At 39.1% G+C, this 21,464-nt stretch overlaps 1 pseudogene across 1 annotated transcript in view; it reads left to right on the forward strand.

Moving 5' to 3' along the window:
* LOC114291232 (large ribosomal subunit protein uL1c-like) overlaps positions 1-15,286 on the forward strand; it is a 43,713-nt pseudogene extending 28,427 nt beyond the window's left edge. Inside the window, exons 4-7 of the transcript XR_014361782.1 lie at positions 12,630-12,757; positions 13,679-13,762; positions 14,620-14,745; positions 14,846-15,286. The product of XR_014361782.1 is annotated as a large ribosomal subunit protein uL1c-like (transcript). The remainder of the gene's footprint in view (positions 1-12,629; positions 12,758-13,678; positions 13,763-14,619; positions 14,746-14,845) is intronic.
* Positions 15,287-21,464: the final 6,178 nt, after the last annotated feature.

Below are 21,464 nucleotides of genomic sequence, written 5' to 3' on the forward strand. Positions count from 1 at the left end.
CAAGAGCGATTCCACACAGGTCTTCGCAGGGCCGCGTAAAACATTTGCTTTTGAAAGTTTTTAAGAAAGCGACAAATCGCTCGCGCCGAAGATAGTGTGGAACCAATCTGGATCAGGCCAGGGTCCTTCTCAGTACTCACGCCGACAAGCATGATTTCATTCATAAAAAGGCTTAGCACGCCTCTCTTTTTCTCAAAATGATCAAAATTTTACAAAACCCGAGGAATTCCCTCCTCTTCGTTTTTATCACCGCGGTGTTCAAAAGTTTTTTTTTGAAAAACTTAGGTTAATGCAATGAGTTTGGCACACAGGAGAGCAGGCGAGATGTACTGTCAGCCCATTCAAATTCTCTGGTCCTTATGCTGAAAGCAAGCATGAAGTTGAGATAGCAATAGCTGTTTCAATTGGCTCTGTTGGTGCAACTGGCCCCTTGGCAGAAACAGACTCAAAACAAAAACAGATAATAATTACAAAACAAAATGGTGTTCGGGGCAACAACCCCCAGAACCACCTGGTATTATATACGACGGGGACTGACTCGATATAACAAGACATACCCTCAAGCAAAAAAGACTGACTCAAGACAAAGAGACAGACTCAAAACAAAAGACTGACTCGATATCCAAGCCAGGATTTACAAAACTCGGTTTCACCGATGCTCAAAAATACGTGCCAGACGCTTCATCCAAAATGTACCAAATGTTGCCCGCAGGCGGTTCACTTCACATACTCGCAGTATCTGAGCCCTCGAAATCCAACAACTGAGTGGTGACGGGCTTGCCTGAGGTAGGTGGTAGGATAACCTTGTTATCAATCAAATCCTGCACTTCATGACGAAGGCGGGAACATCCATCGGTACTGTGACCGGACTGTTGATGGTTCGCGCAGTACAAGGTAGCGTCATGAGTGGTGGGGAGATTTTTCGGGAGTGGCCGGGGCTCCAAAGGCTTAAGATGCCCATTCTTCGCCAATATTAGCAATGCCCTAGACAAAGGCATGTGGAGGTCGTGAAAGGCTCTGCGTCCTCGGGGCAGGTACTTTGCAGTTTGAGGATTCTTGCCAGATGCACTGGCGAAAGGATCAGCTGGCGCTGCCTTGGCTTTTTGAACCTTCCCCGGTGCAGGGTTGGGAACTACTGGAATTGTCTGGGCATGACGGGGCCCATCCCGGTTTTCTGTCTGGCTTGAACTGCCTTTGATTGGAGCGGGGAAAGCGTCATCTACAGCTTTGGTCATTATTGCAGATGTTTGTTGCTTGTTCATCCCTCTGGCCTTCAGAGCCTCGACTGCCCACAGCAGTTGCTCAATGGGGTCGGCATCTATCTTTGCCTTGTCTTTTCCTCTGGCCTCAGCCTGATCGAGGGTCTGGGTTGGTGCTGGCATGTCGTGGCTATAGCCGGAAGCCACCTCTGGCTGGCTGAGCTCTATCACAATCCGCCCCAGTAGCGGGGGCTCCTGTGGTACAAAATTCCCGGCGTACGGCGCCGCTGGCGGTGAAGCCGACATTCCATAGGCGAGGTCTGCCACAGACCTTTGGAGATCGCCTATCATCCCCATCAATTCGAAAGTGGTGGGCTCACGAGCCTGGTATAACTGGGGAGCCCAGACCGGGTGCACAACGGGCATCCTGGGCGGGTGTGACATACTGATGTTGGCCTCACTCTGCGGAGTGGTTCCCTGCTCCGGTGCGGCTGCCATAACCACAATTTCTTCTGAACTTTGTGCCGCCATAAATCCTGCCTCAGCAAGGGGGGACACTGACTATTCTGTATCAACTCTGCAACTCTCTGAACTGAAAGAAAAACAGACAGCACTTCAGCCCAAACTGATCAAACACGGGTGTAGCCAAACAACTGTACCCTACTGCTGATCACTGTTCCCAGATTTCTGTTCCCAAAACACTGAATCCGATACCCGCGGATAACTGATTCTCACAACTGATACTGATACTGGCGTTCCCAGGTTTGATACTCAAACTTGCAAACTGACATGTGCGTTCCTGTAGAGCAACACTCTAAAAGCACATAGCAAGTAAAGAGAACAAAACACCCCTATGTTGGGGTAGGGTTTCCCTGTCCTATTTTGTCAGAAACTAGGGTTTCACTATGCACACAGCAGTTTCAAACAACTTAGCATCGGGTAAGCAACTTGTCCTAGCTTGGAATGGTCACTATGGATCCGAATATGCACTAGGTCGAATGGTCAAAAGGGTGCCCCGGTAAACCGGGGTTTGTGTTCCCATACTGTCAGAGCCCATAGCCGGTCAGCCTTATGGACATGTCTTGACAAGACAAGCCTCCGGCAAACCGTTCAGGAATGGCAGATGGCAAACACTGTGTTCCTAGGCGCACCAATGCACATGCAATGCAAAGAAACACATAAGCGAAATCAAAACAGGATATCACGAGTTCGAGTCAAACTCTCTAAAGTCCCCAGCAGAGTCGCCAGAAACTGTAACAAGCCCGCGGGGGAGGGGGGGGACCTCGCTACAGTTCGGACTCTCGATTTTTTGTGTCGCGGTTCTAAATCTGAACCAAAGAGTCCAAATCTGGCAAATCGTTTTTGAGAAACAGATTTTTGAAAAAGTAGTGCCAAACATGGACTGCTTTGCCAGATACAGAGTCGCCACCTAAATATTTTAAAATGGGAGAATTTAGGAAACCCTGACTCGGTGCCGAAGGCCACATGTCCGTCATCACCGGAGTTGTCTCGGCTCGGGAGCTTGGGTACGATCGGGGAAGGTCAGCTATGAGCACCCCCTTTCGCCCGGTCCGAAGACCGGCCTCTACTAATCGTGATATCCGTTTTTGGAAACTTTACGTGTTCTTAAACCAATTATCAGCCTAGAATTACTATGTTATGCGCACAGCAAACAAGTATAGACTAGATTGCCTAATTTGGAAAGAAACATTGCATATCCGTTTGTTTTGAAAATGCTTTGAAATTTGCTACTCGCAAGTAGGCTGAAATACGGATTTCAACGAGTTTTTCCAACTCAAACAATCCAACCTTCACCCACGGGCATTCAAGCAGTTATAACACATAAGCATCTAGCCGCATGTTAAGCATGCTGTCATGGTAACATTCACACTCATGTGATATGCTAAAGCGGAAATACTTACATAGTACTCCGTGCCAAAACAAAGAACTTGTTAGCAAACATGCATGATCCAAGTCCATGTGAAATGCCTAATGCATCGCATACAAAATGTTACTAGAATAGGCTCGGCTATCCTAAACATGTCATGTGAAAATGCACAATTATCACGTTTTCAATTCGGAATTGAAGTATTGATGCAGTTAGCGTGATGTACCGAGCCTAATGCATGTAATACCAAATGCATGGATGCACACATGCATAGCATAAGGCATGCTAAATTAAACGTGCCCTAATCTACCACCGTAAGCAGGTAAATAAAAGGGAAGAAAGACGTGAGGTTGGAAGACATACACACACTCACGCACACTTATTACAGATTTGCCCTCGCTCGGAGGGACCAAATAAATATTACAAATTAATTAACTACGCAAGCTAATTAATATTACAAATTAACTAATTTAATTAACAAATTAAATGAATTAATTAAAGCAGGAAAACGCCTCGGGAATCGTGCCGCCATGCCCAAGCTGCCTCTGTTTTCCTTCCTTTTCTCATCTGGAGGCTGTCAAAGCCTCAGGACTTCGTCCTTTGACAGAGGGGATTACCACCGGCTGAATGAAACTTCCACCGGCAGTGGTGTGTATCCATCGGCACAAAATTGAAGCTGTCGGCAGAGAAAAGATTGTCGGCCGGCACCTTACACTGCCAGTCGGCAAAGAAAGCCTGCAGAACCTGCAACTCACAGCAACAGAGGGCAAAACAAGGCATGGCAGCATAATTCAAGGTATGTATGCACCAACCATGTCTCTTATCATTGTGATGACTCAAAGGGACATGTGCCTCGGTTCTCGGACCACCAATCACGCATTTCCATGCATGATGGCCCAAAGAACCAAGTATGAAACTTTGATTTCAAATGCATGCAAACCAATCAAACAAATTAGGCCCTATTCCTATCACCAATTCAAGGGACAAGGCATGCATGCAAGATGCAATGCAACCTAGGCATACAAGCTAGGAATGCAACATGGCATGGCGAAGCACTTATGCAATCATGTAAGCATACATATGGCAATGCAAGTGGATGGCAAAGATGGACTTAAACATGAATTAGGCAACTCTAATAAGGCCTAAAACAGTGGCCAAAGTGCTATAAAATGAAGGCTAAATGACATGCACACACACATGCACATAAGGACCAACACTTAAGCACAAATCAAGCAACATTCAAGCGCACTTGAAAGGGACAAACATGAACAATTAGCATGCATTATAAGCTCTAAAATCATGCTAATACATGGTGTCAAACCAAGCAATAAATCAAGCCAAGCATGCACCAAAAGGCTTAAGTGTTCAAAGCAAACCAATGAGGCATTGAACTACACTTAACATGACCAAACATGGCATGAAAAGAGGGACCAAAATCAGAGGTCTAGCATGTTAAAACAAAGCTAAAGGACTACTTAGATAGCATCTAAATGGCCCAAATACAAAAGGCATATACCATGGCCAAAACATAGAGCATTGCAACACATGCTTTCAAAGCATTAAAGAGACATGCAAAGCAATCAAACAAGCATGGAAATGGGACTGAAATGGCATGTAGGATGATTCCAAATCATCAAAACATTGCAAAGATGGCATGCTACACATGCACATACTCAAGGCCAACAAGCCTAAATACAAAGGAGCTATATAATGCATGCAAAGATCAACCCAAACGACTATGGACAGAGCTAAAACATGGCAAGATAAGCATATAATCTTCACAAATACAAACCTAAAACATGCTCCAACCAAGGCTAACAACCTAGAACATGTTAAGGCACAAATAAGGCATTACATGGCAACTATGCTAAACATGCATGGAGTTCCAAAACCAACTTGAAATCATCTTATATTATGGATATATAAGCATGAAAAACAAACCAAACATGCTCAACACACACTCAAGCATAGGCTTCCTCAAGAGGCCAAAATGTGTCCTTTTCAAGGACAACAAGGAGAGGGGGTGGCCCTCTCCTTCTTGGGACTTCAAAGCATCATCTTCACCACTGAAATCCCTCAAGATTTCAGTGGTGAAGAGACCTCAAAACCAAAATCCCGGAGCTAACACAAAATGGCTCAAAATAAGGCCTTTCAAGGCCTAAGGGTGGTCAAAAACCATCAAACAACAAAACACTCTTAATAAACAATAAAGAGGGCCTAAAAATAGAACTTTTTTATGTTATACAATAAGCACAAAAACAGCTCTAAGATAGGTATAAAATCAATGCAAAAATGGGGAATAAAGGTGTAAGTTTCTTACCCTTGTAGTCCTCTTCAACAATGGTGCTCCAATGGCCTCCTTGAGCTTGAATCCAACACCAAAACTTCAAAACACACTCTTTAGAACCTCAGCTCCAAGAGGAAGGTGAAACACTAGGTGTTTGTGTGCAATAGTGAGACACAAAACACCTAGTGTGCAAAATGAGAGGGAAAGAGAGATAGGTTGTGTATGTCTAACCCTAACCCTAGAAAACCAGAGCTCTCCTCTGTATTTTTCCTCTCTCAAAAATGTCTAAAGCCCTCTTTTTGCCTTAGAGAGAGCTTCTCTCTATATGCCTCTTGTAAAGCTTACAAGACAAGCCTTGCAAGAGGGAGATCCCTCCATACACGTGTATGGAGGGGAGCAAAAGCAATACAGCTGTCCAAAAATATCTGCAAAAGCAGATGAACAGCAATCGGCCGGCAAAAAATGCCATCTTGGCCAAAAAGAGTGCCGACCGGCACAAAAAAGTGCTGACCGGCAACAAAGAATGCCGGCCGGCAAACTATATTGCCGGTGGCAGCAAAAACCAGCCGGTGGCATCTAGCCACTGCCGGTGATGGGTGGGGATGGTCTACAAGCCCCACTCTGCCTCTCCAAGGCAAGATGCAAGTGTTGGTGCAAAACCAGACACTAAACGGTCGAGTTCGGGGATCCTGAGGCAGGGCGTGCGAGCCGAGACCTCCGGGAACTCCAAACGAACACAAACAAGGATAATCACCGAGTGTTCAAACGGTGACGTCCAAGTCTTGAGGACGGTCAAAAATGGGGTGTCTACAGTAGGCCTCTACTTCTCCAAATGGATCATTGTTAGCCACAATTGTCCCCTCTTTTTTGGGTGAAGGCAACGGGTACTTAATACATTGGTGATAAGTTGATGGCACTGCATGATGATTATGCATCCATGGTCTCCCAAGCAAAGCATTGTAAGAGGTGTCTACATCAATAACCAAGAACTCAGTGTTTTCTTCAATATCCCCAAACTTGGTTTGTAATTAAATTTTCCCCATTGGGCGTTGCTCATTCTGATTAAATCCTTGAATGACCAAACGACTTGGGCGAAGTTGTGAAATTCGAACCCCTAATAAATTTAAGGCCCTCCGAGGCAGAAGATTCACCGCAGATCCTCCATCAACGAGAATTCGAGAAATTTTCACATCATAGATAAGCCCAGTGATAAACAAAGGCCGATTATGGTCTGTCATTTCAGCACACATGTCTTTGTCACGAAAGGTTACCATAGCCATGCATGTAGTTGCCTTCTCTTGATAGCTACCCTCAATTTCTTTGTGGAAATCCTCTGACTTGGACAGGGCATATATTAAAGACTTTCGAAGCTCTGGAGACATTTTTAGTGCATCATATACGCTCAACAATGCTGGAATTTTCTTTAGATGAGCTAGTACATCATATTTCACTTGCTCTTCCTCCAGCAAAACTTATGGAACTTCCGACGTTTGAGGGTCCTGGGGATTTCGTAATTTCCTCCGGTAGGTCAAATAAGTCTGGCATACTTCAGCAACCGCCTTTTCGTTGACCTTAACTTCTTTTATTCCCTCACTTATTTGGACCATGTTAACTAGTCCAGCTGCAGGGTGATCATCATCATCAGTCACTTCTCCATCTTCTTGGAGCTGCATTCTTCTCCCATTTCTTAGGTACCGGGAGTCACGCCTATAAAAGCATTGAGATTCTTCAAAACCATTCTTCATGGCCTCCCAACTAGGCACCACGACTCCATCGAGGGAGCAATACCAGTCAAAGGCGATCCCCTCTAAGGAAAGGGGGAATTGTTTTAGGCAAAGTGCTTCATTTTGAGCTGTTTCCCCACACTGTTTCAAAAAATGCCTAATATGTTTTTGAGGATCTCCATACCCCTCATATAGGACAAAATTTGGAAGTTCGTATCCTTCAGGAAATGGTGTTTGCTCTACCCATAAAGGGAACAAATCCCTTGGGCGATAAGTGCCCATCTCTCGAAGGTCAAGGGCAGTTTCAATCTTCTCCTTAATTGTGCCTTCTATGAAATCATATGTTTGAGAAGATGTACCTTCGTCATCCAAATGTTCTGACATCTCAATTTCTATTGGCCATGGTTTATAAAATGTCCTATAGAATTGATCAGCCATGGTGTCCCAATCTGGGATTGAATTAGGTGGCAGGCTGAAGTACCAATCCGCTGCCCATCCTTCCAAAGAAAGAACGAACTGCCGTAGAAGTAACGCCTGGCTTTTTATTGTGTTTCCACATTGTGCAAGGAAATGAACCAAATGGCGCCTTGGACAACCTGTCCCATTATATAAAGGAAAACGAGGTACTGCATATCCTCGTGGGAACTGAACCCATTCGACCCAATTAGGGAAAGGGTGTCCAGAAATTTGATTTCTTTCAATACTCAAATTTTGATGGGCTTCAAAACCCTCATCTTTCAAAGAGACTGTTACTTTTGCTTGATGTTCCGTTTCCCTTCTAGCTTCAATTTTTGCTTTCTCATCATCACCTGGATTGCGAATGATATGTATTTCTCGCTCTTCAAAATTTATGTCCACAGTGATGACATTACAAGGAAAGTCAAAGTGGTCACTTGATATACTTTCTCCATCGTATGTCCTAGTTGGGGATGTGTATGGTGAATCATCAGGGGAAAAGTCAAGTTCCCAATCTTCATTAGGATCCTCAACTTGAGATGACTTTGCTTGTTTACTTGAATGCTTCCATACTTCATCATCCGACTTACACCTACCATTTACCTCATCATCCTTGAAGTATAGTCGTTTTTTCGCCTTTTTTACAAGCTCAGAGTCGAACCTACACCCTGTGTCTCTTTGTTCTGTTCCCCTTACATATTCTGGAGTGCTTTGATAGTACATTGGTGGTACTGGCGAATACTCTGGAGAAAAGGCTTCTGGTGTATACTCTGGAGAAGCTGGTGTATATTCTGGAGAGGCTGGTGTATACTCTGGTGAGTCAGGTATACAGATAGGAGATGTAATGCAATCCCCTTCCCTAACTTTTGAACCAACTTCACCCTCATCTTCTTCGCCATCACTCAAAACAATGATGGTTAGGCAAGGGGCCAAAGTAAACTTTTCCTCCCTTCTTTTATCAAAGTATGTCTGCAACTCCACGGATTGAAATTTTTAAGGTAGAAATTCCTCCAATGTGACTGGGACAAGTGGACCTTGCTCTAACTACTCATCAGGGACCAATTTCTCCCCATTTTCCTTCTTTGGGTTCTTTTTTCCTTTTCTCTTACTTTGGTTTTTTTCTATTTCCTAGAAACTTTTGGTTTTTTCTTTTTGGAAACTTTTGGCCCTTGTGTTGTTGAATCAACCACACTTCTAGCTTTTACTATGGCATTTTGTTTTTTCTTCATGCTTTTTGACTGATAAACAACCCATTCACCTTCATTATCATTGTCGATAGTGATTGGATTAGCAGATGCTTTCTCTTGAGGAGGGAGTTCGATAATTTTAGAGTCCAAAAGTTCCTGAATTTTATCTTTCAGAACAAAGCACTCTTTTATCGGATGACTAATCAAACGATGGTAGGGGCAATACTTTGGATCATTGGTCTTTCCTACCTCATGTGGTCTTTTCACCTCAGGGAGAGCAATCAACTTTTGCTCCAACATATCTTCAAATAGGTCTTCGACCAGATCATCCATGAAAGAATACTTCTTCTCCAACCTCTCTTTCATAGTCACCTTTTTAAATTCCTTAGGCTTTTTAGCCCCTACTACAACGGGACCCTTCTTTTTGGTTTCGATTGTAGCTGCAGTCGAGGACTCAACCCTTTCAACAGCCCTAGGCCTCCTTCGTTTAGCTAGATACAGCTCCATATCATGAGCTTTAGTGCATAGATCATTGAATCATTCAAAAGTTTGAGCCATAAGAGCCGTAGAGAGCTCATGTCGGAAGTTGTTAAGGCACATCCGAATTAACTCTAATTGTGTAAACTTTTGAGGACAAGCAAATGTCAAAGCTCGCCATCTTGCAATGAAATCTGTAATAGACTCATCGTCACGTTGCTTGGTCTCAATCAGTTCTGGTACTCCAACTCGTCTTTGTGTGTTGCAGAACTGTTTAAGGAACTCCTTCACCATGGAATCCCAATTTAGGATTGATCCCTCAGGAAGATTAGCATACCAAGTAAATGCAGAACTTTCAAGCGATTGGACAAATTGCTGCAGGCATAGGGCCTCATTCTGGGCTATTGGCCCGCATCTTGAAAGGAAATGAGCCACATGTTGTCTTGGATCTCCTGTTCCATCAAACATTTTGAAATCTGGTTGGGAAAAACCAGAAGGGAATGAAACAGCATCTACCCATGCTGGGTAAGGTTTTGTAATTATTCGAAAATTCTCATCATCTTTTTCTTTGACTTTCTTTACTTGTCTCCTCACCATATCATCAATCATGGCCATGAGCATTGGATTCATACCACCACTGGTTAGATCAGAGTAACAACGACCATTGCCCCCTGGGGCTAGTGTACTTTGTATGCCTACAGATGTTCCCACAACAGGTTGTGTCATTTGTTTGGGTGCACTTCCTGGTCCTGTCATTTGGGCCTGCAACTGTTGCATTTGCTCCAACATAGCAGCCATTTCCCGTTCTCTTCTCTCAAGTTGTTCCTGTAGGGCCACCACTTTTTCCTTGAGACCTTGGTCTTGCTGGACCTGCAAATTTTCACCTTCTTTCTTAACCTCAGTCATCATAACTGCGACTTTGTTGATATCTTTCAATTCATTGTTTCCAATATTCGTTGAAACAAACGAGATAGAATCATCTTGTTCGTATAAAGGAGTATCAACCCCCACAACATTATTCATATTTGAAGCATCTGACTGCGATGCTTTGTTTTGAGCTTGACGGGTTATGGACCTTGTCACAGGCCCTTTTCTTATTCCCTCCATAGATAGTTCAACCAAAGTAGAAATATTTCCCAAGGGTTTCTTACCCTCCTCCACCTTGGATTTTCCAACAAAGACAGGACTTTCAATTTGTTTTTGGGGTTCATCTTTCGAGAGAGCCCTTTCAATAGCTCCTATAACATTTGTTGCCACTGTTCTTAGTTCCAGTTTCTTTAGAGCCTTATTTCTTCTTCACCCTTGTCTTTTCGAAACTGGACCGAATGACGTATCAAGTTGAGCCCCCAGGGGCATAGAAGGAACCGTTTGCATTTTTGCAAACTCATGAATTTTCAAAACAGTCCCTACATTTTTAGAGTGGACCAATTGATGTTGATTCAAATCCCGTTGGGCCAACAGGTGTTCGTTATTCGAACCTTGTCGGACCAACGGGTGTTCCTTATTCAGTCGGGCCAACGGGTGTTTCTCATTCGAACCCTGTCGAGCCAACGAGTGTTCCTTTGGCTCTTGAGAGTTGACTGAGATTTGGTTTGACCGATTTTGTGCTCTGAACAGAACTATCGGTTTGTAGGCCGCAACTGTTTTTTCAACAACAGGGGCCTTTTTTCCATCAACAGGAGTTTGGGTCATCACCCGCCTCCCAATGGCCCTAATGATGGTCATGTTTTCAGTAGAGGCTTTCTTCTGGGCAGACTCCACCATTTTAATGGAGTCTTCTACCCTTTTGAGTAGTTGGGCCACAACATTTTTTGTTGCCCCCGTTGAAGCTGCAACAAAAGTCGTAGTTACAAACTGATTAGTCTCCTTTGCCTGAATTAGAAAGTTCTTCGTTCGGGCTGTGGCCCTCACAATTGCGTACTGCTTTGATGCTTTCACATAATCTTCAGTAATCTTTCTCAAACTTTCAGCTTTCTAGAGAAGTGTGACTTTCTTCGTCACACCAGTTACCTTCGGCACAGCTAAGAGCTTTTGCTCCGGAGCCCCTTGGGTGGTAGGGGAAAGAAGTGCATCTTTCCAGGATTTCGTTGGCTCTACCTTTGGGACAGCCAAGAGCATTCGCTCCAGAGCCCCTTGGGTGATGGGTCTTATCTCCAACCTTGGTGATTTCAGAACCACTGGAGTGTAGGTTTGTCTCCTAACAGTTGCTTCAGCATTCCTATAACAAAAGAATACGTTAGTAAGTTTCAATTATATATATATATATTTTTGTTCTTCAAAAGATGGGAGGAGAAATAAGGTCCCACCGGGCGTGCCAGAATTTGTAGACACAAATTTTAAAACATGAAGTGTTTCAGCACATTTCAAAATTTACGTTACAAATGTCCACTGTTTAGTTTTTTTGGACTAAACAGTGTTGATTATTTGAATAGCAGATTCTTATTTCCGATCTGTATTTCAGATCGTTAATTAGACATTATATACAAATGAAACCTCCGATTAATGAAGAACAAAATAAACAACAAAAGATAATTTAAGAAAAATAAATAAATATTTTATTGAGATTGTTATGGGTTTTGAACCCTCGAATACAAAATACAGTTTGGGTTTGGAACCCTTTACCTATTCATTGCCATTAGCGTAGGCTCTTGAGTTCTCTAGGCTTCTCCTCTTCTTTCTTGTAACGAATTGTTTAGCTCTCAATTTCTTTTTCTCTCTCTCTCTGATCTTTTCACTTCTGATTTTTCTCTTCCCCCGTCTTGTGTGATGGTCCTCATATTTATGGAGGGCCATCAGGTGATAGGAATGCTTCATCTTCAATTTGAATTTCAAATTGAATGATAGCGCCATTTGAATTTTGAATAATAGCGTTATCTGATTAATCGTAACCGGATTGATGGTTTCATCCTGTGTGGTGTCCTTGCTGTAGGCTCTACAGGTGTCATCTTTCGTAGGCACCACGTGTCATTTGAGCATCTTGAATAACGTTGTTGAGATACAACGTCGTTTTACTTATGTACTTCAACGGATCATATTGATCTTTTTTTAGGAAGTGATTACCTACAGTCTTCTTATTACAGGCTCTATACGTGTCACAAATTTAGTTAAAATTTATGTGCCAACACTATTTGTAATTGAGCCCCTTTTATCAGTTACAAATATTTTGCACTTGTGTCCTTGCTATGCTCCAACATTGATTAAATGTTTACCATTGTGTTATGCCATGTTTCCCACACGTGTCAAAATGCAGCCACATAGCCTGTAGCTTCTCTAAGGGTGCTACATACAAGCAGATTATCATAGCCTCGTGAATTTGAGAATGAGATAATGTTGCACTCATTTTTTATTTTTCATTCCTTCTTAAAGTTTGTTGTATTACTTGGCTCAATATCCATAGCTGAATATCTTCAGGTGAGAAGTTAGATGAAGCTAAAAATGCAGGAGCTGATCTGGTTGGTGGAGAGGAGTTGATAGGCCAGATAAAAAGAGGATTCATGGAATTTGATAAATTAATTGCTACTCCAGATATGATGCCTAAGGTCTGTTTTGTTTGATCAATATAGACTGCGTCTGGTTTATTTTTTTTTTTATGTGGATGCCAATAGAATCTCTGTTCTCCTGTTTAGACAAAGTGTTTAGGATAAATTCTGAGCAGAAAATTCAAATTTAAGTTTGGAGATTTCTCATTAGATGAAAAATCATTATCAAGTTGGTTATAACATGTCCAGCAAAAGTATTCATATAGATTGCGAGATTTGTGCATTACCTATGATCAAAGTTTTGTATTTATTCTATTTTCTACCTTTTTTTCCTCTCTTTCTGCAGCTGTGCTTTCAGATACCAAATTTAGGATACGATTTGAGATCATTGTCATGAAAAGGTTTAGGCAATCTTAAAATAGTAATGCTGGGGATACCAAAATTTCTACCAAATGTCTCACATGGGTATGGGTCCCCCCCATGAGTGTGGGGTCCACATGTATGTGAGTAAAACATTTGATAGAAATTTTGGGGCCTCTAGGAATTTCCATCTTAAAAACTTATGCAAAATCACTATTTGTCAGCTGATTTTTCATTTCAAAGGACAAAAATGTAATTGAGGTGTGTCATAAACCTTTTCAGATTAAAATTCAATCCAAACAGAAACTATGTGGATGTGTTGAAGGTTCTTATGCCTCAATGAAAGGGACTTGAACAGTCAGCATGTGCCAACTTAAAGGAAATTGAAATTAAAGGTAGAGCTAGAGAGAAAGTTGTAATTACTGATGGAAAGAATTGCAAAGTAGTTGGATCAAAAGAGGAATATTGGATTTGGCTTAACTTAGAATAGTAGGATCTATTCTTAATTAATTTGGTTCTTTCCTCTATGTAAAAATACATATGCATAAATTAATGTGTTTGTATTGTCTGGAGATCCTATTTCGTATGCCTGACTTTATTTACATTTTCTTGTCCCATCAGTTTGCCCAACTAGGAAAGATTTTGGGTCGTCGTGGACTCATGCCAAATCCAAAAGCTGGTACTGTTACAACTAATTTACCTCAGGTACGATCTTTTTGTTTCATATATACAAATTTGCTATGTATGCATGTATGTCTACATTTACGTTCTAGCGGATGTGTTTCCTGATGCCAGACTTCTGAGGTGAGATATTTTGTGTTAAATTTTCATTCATTAATGGTATAGCTTCTGTAAGTTGTGTTTCACCGACAATTACAAATGAGACTGAGGAAAAGTGATTTGTTAGAGAAAAAAAAAATGTAGAAATGACTAAAAATTATCATGATCTTTGTATCATTGAAATTATTTTAGCGACTGCCAAGCTTCTTTACAAAGGTGGGTTTTTTGTGAGTGGTTAGTTACCCATTGGAGTTTTTGTAGTTGACAGCCTTAGGAGGAGAGCAAACATGACTACAAATTGGACTTGTCAGTGGACCACCTTGCCCTTTTTTAGGGCTGCAGTGGAAGTTTAGTTCTTGCTATTGGCATTACTTGGCATGGCATAGGTGTGTAATTCGAAGGAAGGGTATTCCTTCTAGAAGGCAAGAGAAGACTCTCAGTTCTTGCTATGCCTTGTTTGGAGGTCTTGTTTGGTTGGCTGAGTAAAAGGGAGAACCGTTTAACACTATCAGTTTTATTTTTTGTTCTGGTCTGTGTTTTCTTCTTGTTGTTGATACTGGAGACACTTTGCCTTCGTGTAAATGATTGTACACATATTTTACACAGTGAATGCAAGATTTATGTCCCTTAGAGGCCAACTAATACGATTTACTTATCATTATAAAAAATAAATAAATAAAGGTCATCATCACGCTGCGCTATCAACAATATATGAATTCTCTGATGGCCTTCACCCTTAAAATTTGCTGAAATGAAATGAATTCAGGTTGCGTTTGTCTCAGGCCATAGAGGAATTCAAGAAGGGAAAAGTTGAATACAGAGCAGATAAAACTGGGATCGTTCACTTACCCTTTGGAAAGTCAGATTTTTCTGAGGAAGATCTTCTTGTGAACTTGCTTGCTGCAGCAGTATGCTCTCTCTCTCTCTCTCATGTTTTGCGCTGTCTGAATAATATGTACTCAATTTCTGAACTGTATTTCCTTTTTATTTCTTTAATTAACATGACAGAAATCAGTAGAAACAAACAAGCCATCTGGTGCAAAAGGAGTATACTGGAAAAGTGCACATATATGCTCATCAATGGGGCCTTCCATTCGGTTAAATATAAGGGAAATGATTGATTTCAAGCCTGCGACTTCGAATGTTTTAGGCAATATAAATACACATGTAAATTATATCTTCTAAACTATTCAGGTAGCTTCTTGGTTTCCTCCACAGTGACTTGTGAATGTTCGAAAAGGGTAGGACACAGGCTGAGTTGAATATGATAGGGAGGTATTCAGATTCATGTTTGCATTTACAAAGAGCATTGCATTGGCTTCTTTATGCCAGTTGTATCAAATCTTGTATTGGTATCATGATTTTTTTTTTTTTTTTGTGCACACAATAGGATGTTAGTAGGTTAGTAATAAGTTAGATTACAACAAAAGAGCTATGGTCGCTCTATCAACTCAGACCTTCAAACTCTAATCTTTTCTCACTATCCCAATGGACAGTTACATGGACTACTGAGCCAACTGTCTTATTCATGTTGGTATCATGATCGATTTTAGTAGATTTTGGCAACCTAATCATTGAAATTTTCACCTCAAGTTTAAGCTGCCTTTAAAAATTACAAACAGGAAAACATGTTTTAAAACTATGTAGCTATATTATCTATAGTATTGTATAATGCATACACTTGAGTTGGTGTAGTTTTGTCACATTTTATGATGTTTTTCAAAATATCCCACAACATGATGACTTCCATGAGATCTAGACTGCTTCAATTCTCTCAGATGTAAATTACTTTAGATAATTGTCATAGTTATTTTAAATTTTACATGTGTGTTTACATGTAGTGTTAGGTACAAATGTGATGCATTTGTAATTTTATATTTAAATTTGTGGATGATTTGATGATAAATGAGTGGTTTGATAAATGAGAACACTGTTTAGTGACAGTTTGATAGATGAGAAAAATTATTTAGCAAGTTATTAGAAGGGTAATTCTAGTTGCATAACAATTTTATTTCATTACACAATTATTCTAAGGGTAAAATTCATTTTATTCATCCAATTACCCAGTTGCTGTGGCCACTTTGGCTGCTGAAGCAGAGGTAGCAGAAGAAACTGAACAACTCCAAGAGGGTGTTGTGGAAGGTGGTGTTGTTGTTACCCTAACTAAGCCCAAGAAAGGCAAAGCTGCATTGCCTCTCAAGAGTGACAGAGTATGTGTAATCTCATTCCTTATTTCCCTCTCTCTTGAATTGTGGACGCATTAGTGATTTAATTTATTGGGTTTCTTTGATTTTCACATTTAATTTAACTATGATTGTAAAATTTTTAGCTTCAAGAATCTTATACTTGAGTTGGGAATAGATTGTGCTAGTTAAGATCTACTTTAATTGGTATTTATTTTGTTTTTCTTGGATTGTGGATGTGTGTAGTGAATTACATATATAATTTTGTTTGATTTCTGTTTATGTTGCAGTTTTAGTTATTGGAAACCAATATGAGATTGAAACCATGTATTGTGGGTGTATTATAGTAATTTATTTACTTGTTTTTGCTTGAGTTTTATCTTAATGATGACTTAAGCACTTCAATCCCTTAGAATCCTCCATTGTAGCATCTGAAAAAGGCTGTATGTCATATTTTTGTTTCTTCGTTTCTTCATCTTTTGATTATCTACAAACTCTGGCTATATCTAGTGGTTTTGCCCTTTATTTATTTATTTAAGTTTGGCTATACAGGTTGTGGTTGCAGTAGAGTATTAGTTCATTCTCAAGTTTTGAGAACACCTTTTTTTGTCATAGTTCATGATCATTTGAGAAGAATGCCTTTTATATAATCGGGTCTTGAATATTAACAATAATTCTGCAATTTTATCTGAATTCTCAAATTATTCAAAATGATTAAAAGCCCTTGTGTTTGAAATTATTATAAATTGTAAATTGTTAGAGAACAAGAGTTAGAAGACCTCACGTTTAAAAAATTCTTGACATATATTGCCTTTTTAAATTAAAAATTTGCTTTGCATGAATCCCGAACGTGATATTTATCACTGTTGTTGCTGGTCTTGTCTCCTCTTTGGTTTGTTTAAGTTGTCTACCCCCTTACTTTCACATTCCTGTCTCCTAGTTTCACATTCATGTTGTTACTGCATTTTTAACTTACTCCTTATCCTCCTTTTGTTGGGATTATTAGAGAAGGTCTTAGAGATTCTTGGAAATTCAAAAATTGCGGGAAAACAAGAAAGAGTATGACTTAAAAACAGCAATATCATTGCTCAAGCAAATGGCAAGCACAAAGTTTGTCGAAACAGCTGAAGCTCATTTCCATCTCAACATTGACCCAAAATACAATGATCAACAGCTGAGGGCAACGGTGAGTTTTCCCTGCATTTGATTAATTGTAATGAGAAATATGGTAGCAATCTTATGGACTACAATTAGTTTCTGCTATTGTTCTAATTCTTTCATGATAGGTGAATTTACCCAAGGGAACTGGATTGACGGTTAGAGTGGCTATTCTCACTCAAGGTAGCTACTATTTCTTTTTCTTGACTTCTTTAATAAGTAATGTTCTGTCAGGAAAATGTATCAAATGGGTGCAACCATGTACATAGGATAGGATGTAGATGTATATTAGCAAGCAAAACAAGCCTATAGGCTGTAGACTCATTCCATCCAAATTCTAAACAGAAAAATCAATATGGAAGGAGGATTTTCCCTAATCCCTGCTAACCAAATATGGGGATCTCACATCAGCATGTTTTAATGCCAGATCAGGTAATTCCAGTCCTTCAAATATTGCCTATGTTACTCCATCCAAAACAAGCATGGAGGATCTGTTGGAAATTGCATACCTAGGCTAGGCGTAAAGGAATTTAAAATTTATTTTGATTCTCAATCCCCATGATTATATTTGCGATATATATGAAACATAGATACAAACATCCATAGAAATAGTTTGAACAATACCTCGAACACAAAATTCAATTCCTTGATTGATTTTTGAGTTCACACCAATTCAAAAGTAGTTCAAGCATCCGACCTCTAAAAGTCTTATAACAAAGGAATTGTCAAGCTCACAAGTATTCTAGAGAGACAATAAGAGGCAGATGCCAATCTCTGGAGTGCTAGCTCTTATAATAGCTCTCATATTTGAGGGCCAAGTCTATCTTGTCCTACAAGGATGGATGATCTTCCTGATCTTATAACAAAGATGTTTTTTTTTTTGTTTTTTTGATAAGTACGTTACAATGAACAAGTTTTATCACAATTAACTCTTAATTGCAATAATATCATTAATTAGCTCATGTTTTCAAAAAGCGGTGCTACGTAACGGTTGCAGCCGTTATGTAATGGTTGTAGTGGTAAGCGCTACCTGTTACACCCGCTTTTGCGGTGTGACAAAAATTCACGTGTAACCAAGGTTTTGAAAAGCGGTTGCGGTCTCCGTAATGGTGGCAGTGGCACAATTGCGGTTGCGGGGTACAAAGGCCGTAGCATAACTTATGAAGCACGGGTACTCCAAAAATAGTGTCGTACACGCACCGGGTACTTACCGGGTGCGGGTACACATACCGGTACGGCTGCACGCGTACCGGGTACGACAAAAACCACTCCGGTACGTCTGCCTCAGTTGGGTACGGCATGGGTACGGCTCGGGTACGGCATGGGTACGTATTCGGTACGTTTTGGGTATGTCGGGGCAGAAATCAAATTTTCTGGAGATTGAGGGGTACCGGAGCAATATTAAAAAAAATAAAAAAATGAATATACGAATTTCATCCCTTTTTCCCTAATTTCATCACTTTTGCCCTAATCTTATCAGTTGAGCAACACAGAGGCGACTTCGACCCAGCTTCGTCTTCAACTTCGACTTCGACCCTCATCTTCGACTTCGACCCAGTGATCACCCTCGTCTTCAACTTCGACCCACGGCATCGGGTACGACTTCTTCTCCTTCTGCTTCGCTGTTTCATCACCCTCGTCTTCTCTCATCTTCTTCGTTTCTTCTTCATCTCATTTTTTTTTTTGCAGAGTTCAACAAGCATCTATCATCTATTTTCGTCTCCTGCAGATCAGCCTTACCAAGCAACTGGTCAAAATCTCTCCATCTTTATTTTTTTTCGTTTTTTTTCTTGTTTCTTCTTTCTTCTTCAGAGAGTTATAATCTGATGTTGTCATGTTGATGTAGTTTAGGTTCATAAATATTAGAAATATTTAGGTTCATAAAAATTAGATCAGAATGTTAATCAAGCAGTTTAGGTTCATAAATATTAGATCAGAATTAGATCAGAATGTTAATAAAAATTAGATCAAAAAATTAGAAATATTTAGGTTCATAAAAATTAGAAAAATTAGATCAGCAGTTTAGGTTCATAAATTAGATCAAAAAATTAAAAAATTAAAAATTAGATCAGAATGTTAATAATCATAAATATTATTTTTTTGATATTGGTGTTGGTTGTTTTTCCTTTGCTTGGATTATGGACTGAATTGGTGTTGGTTATGTTGAATTGAAATATATTAATATTTGTCTTTTAGTTTTATAGTTCTATTTTTAGTTTTGATATTTAATTTCAATTTGTAGATTGGATCTTTTAACCATAATTATAAAAAATAAAAATAAATAAAAAAATATCGGCGTACCGCAGCCGTACCCGTACCCTACTTTTTTGGGGTTTTGCCGTAGCGGTGTACCCGTACTCGTACCCGTACCGTACTCGTACCCGCACCCGTGCTTCTTAGAGCATAACGGTTGCAGTAACCGGAATTGTGAATTTTTTTATTTTTTACACAATTTGAAAAAAACTTACCAGTACACATTTTTTTTTTCCATGATCATATTTATTGGGTTTAAAATAAATATTGATCAATTTTTATAATTTTTTAAGTATGATCCGATATATTTCATATTTTTAAATCACTATAAACTGAGTTTTTTACATTTTATTTTAATAATTAATGACTTTATATTATACAAAAAATCAATCACTAACTATTATATATAAGATAAACAATGACAAAAGTAAGAGAATAAATAAGAGCCTAAATATATATATATTTTAACCAAGCCAAATAGATAATGACCATACTTATTATTATTATTATTATTATTATTATTATTATTTTCAAACAATATATAGATAGACACACACAAACAAAATAGTTGAGTGATAGCAGCTGAATAAAATAGTATAGGTCTTATAGTTTCAACAAATCAATAACATGTTCTTCATCTTTCTTCTTCTGTCTCTCTATGCTCCTTCATCTTCTCTCTTATCTTCCCTCTTCTCTCTATCCCCTTCCATCATTTTTAGCTTCTTTTTTTTTGTGTTTTTTTCGAAAGATGCAGTTTGGAACCGTTACGTAACAGGCCGTTACGGTTGTTACGGTGCCGTTATGACTACCACGGCAGCTGCTACAGCCGACACACATGTGAATCTCAATCACACTACAAAAACGGCCGTAATGGGTGGCGGTAACCACCACAACCGTTATGTTACGATTGCGGCCATTTTTTAAAACCTTGTGTGTAACTGTTGTTTCGGTGTTACGTAACGGGTGGTACCATAATGGCTTGTTGCACACCGTTACAATATTCTGAATAGTTTCTATTCCGAAAAAAAAAAAAAAAAAAAAAAACTTACATAAAAAGAATGAATACTCAAGTGATTCAAGTCCAAAGAAAAAATCTTGTATGAATTTTTTTTTCTTTATAATTTTTTTTAATTTTTATTGCATTATATTAGCATGTAAAATAAAAATATATAAACAGTGGAATTTATTTTTATAATCATTTAATTTAATATTTAATTGTAAATATTTTTTATTTTGTTACTATAATGTGTTGTCTAAAAAATGTCTTTAAAAAAAATCTCAAAAATAATTTTTGCTTATGGCACAATTTTTAGCTCAAAAATAATTTTTGTTTATGGCACAATTTTATTTATTTATTTATTATAATCATTTCATTTAATAATTGTAATTATTTTTTATTTATGTAGTTCAGGTATTCGTCAAAAATATTTTTATAGACATTTAAAATCAATTATTCTTAAAGTCATTAACTATTGAAATAAAGTGTAAAAGGCTCTTTTTATAGTGATTTAAAAATATGAAATATATTGAATTATACTTAAAAACTAACAAAAATTAATCAAAATCTATTTTGAACCCTAATAAATTTTATTTTGAAAAAAAAATATGCGTATCGATAAGTTTTTTTCAAATTGTGTGAAAAATTAAAAAATTCACGATTCCGGTTACCGCAATCTTACTCTACGGCCTTTACACTCCGCAATTGCAACTGTTACGGTGACTGCAACCGCTTTTCGAAACTCTTAATTATTTTAAATCCCCGATTAACACTTAATTTGGATTAACTCCTTTCATTCCATTATATTACATGTTGTCCTTATTGTGCGTGAAATTTTAGGTTCAAACTTATCTATGTAGTAGAAATAATATAAATTCTTGATATTTATTATGAACAAGGTTTGGAAAAGCGGTTGCGATCGCCGTAACGGTGGCGGTGGCGCGGTTGCGGTTGTGGGGTGTAAAGGTCGTAGCGTAACGGTTGCAGTAACCGGAACCGTGAATTTTTTTATTTTTTACACAATTTAAAAAAAACT

This window comes from Camellia sinensis, chromosome 2 (assembly GCF_055761805.1).
Source record: "Camellia sinensis isolate YWXY chromosome 2, ASM5576180v1, whole genome shotgun sequence".
Taxonomy (NCBI): domain Eukaryota; kingdom Viridiplantae; phylum Streptophyta; class Magnoliopsida; order Ericales; family Theaceae; genus Camellia; species Camellia sinensis.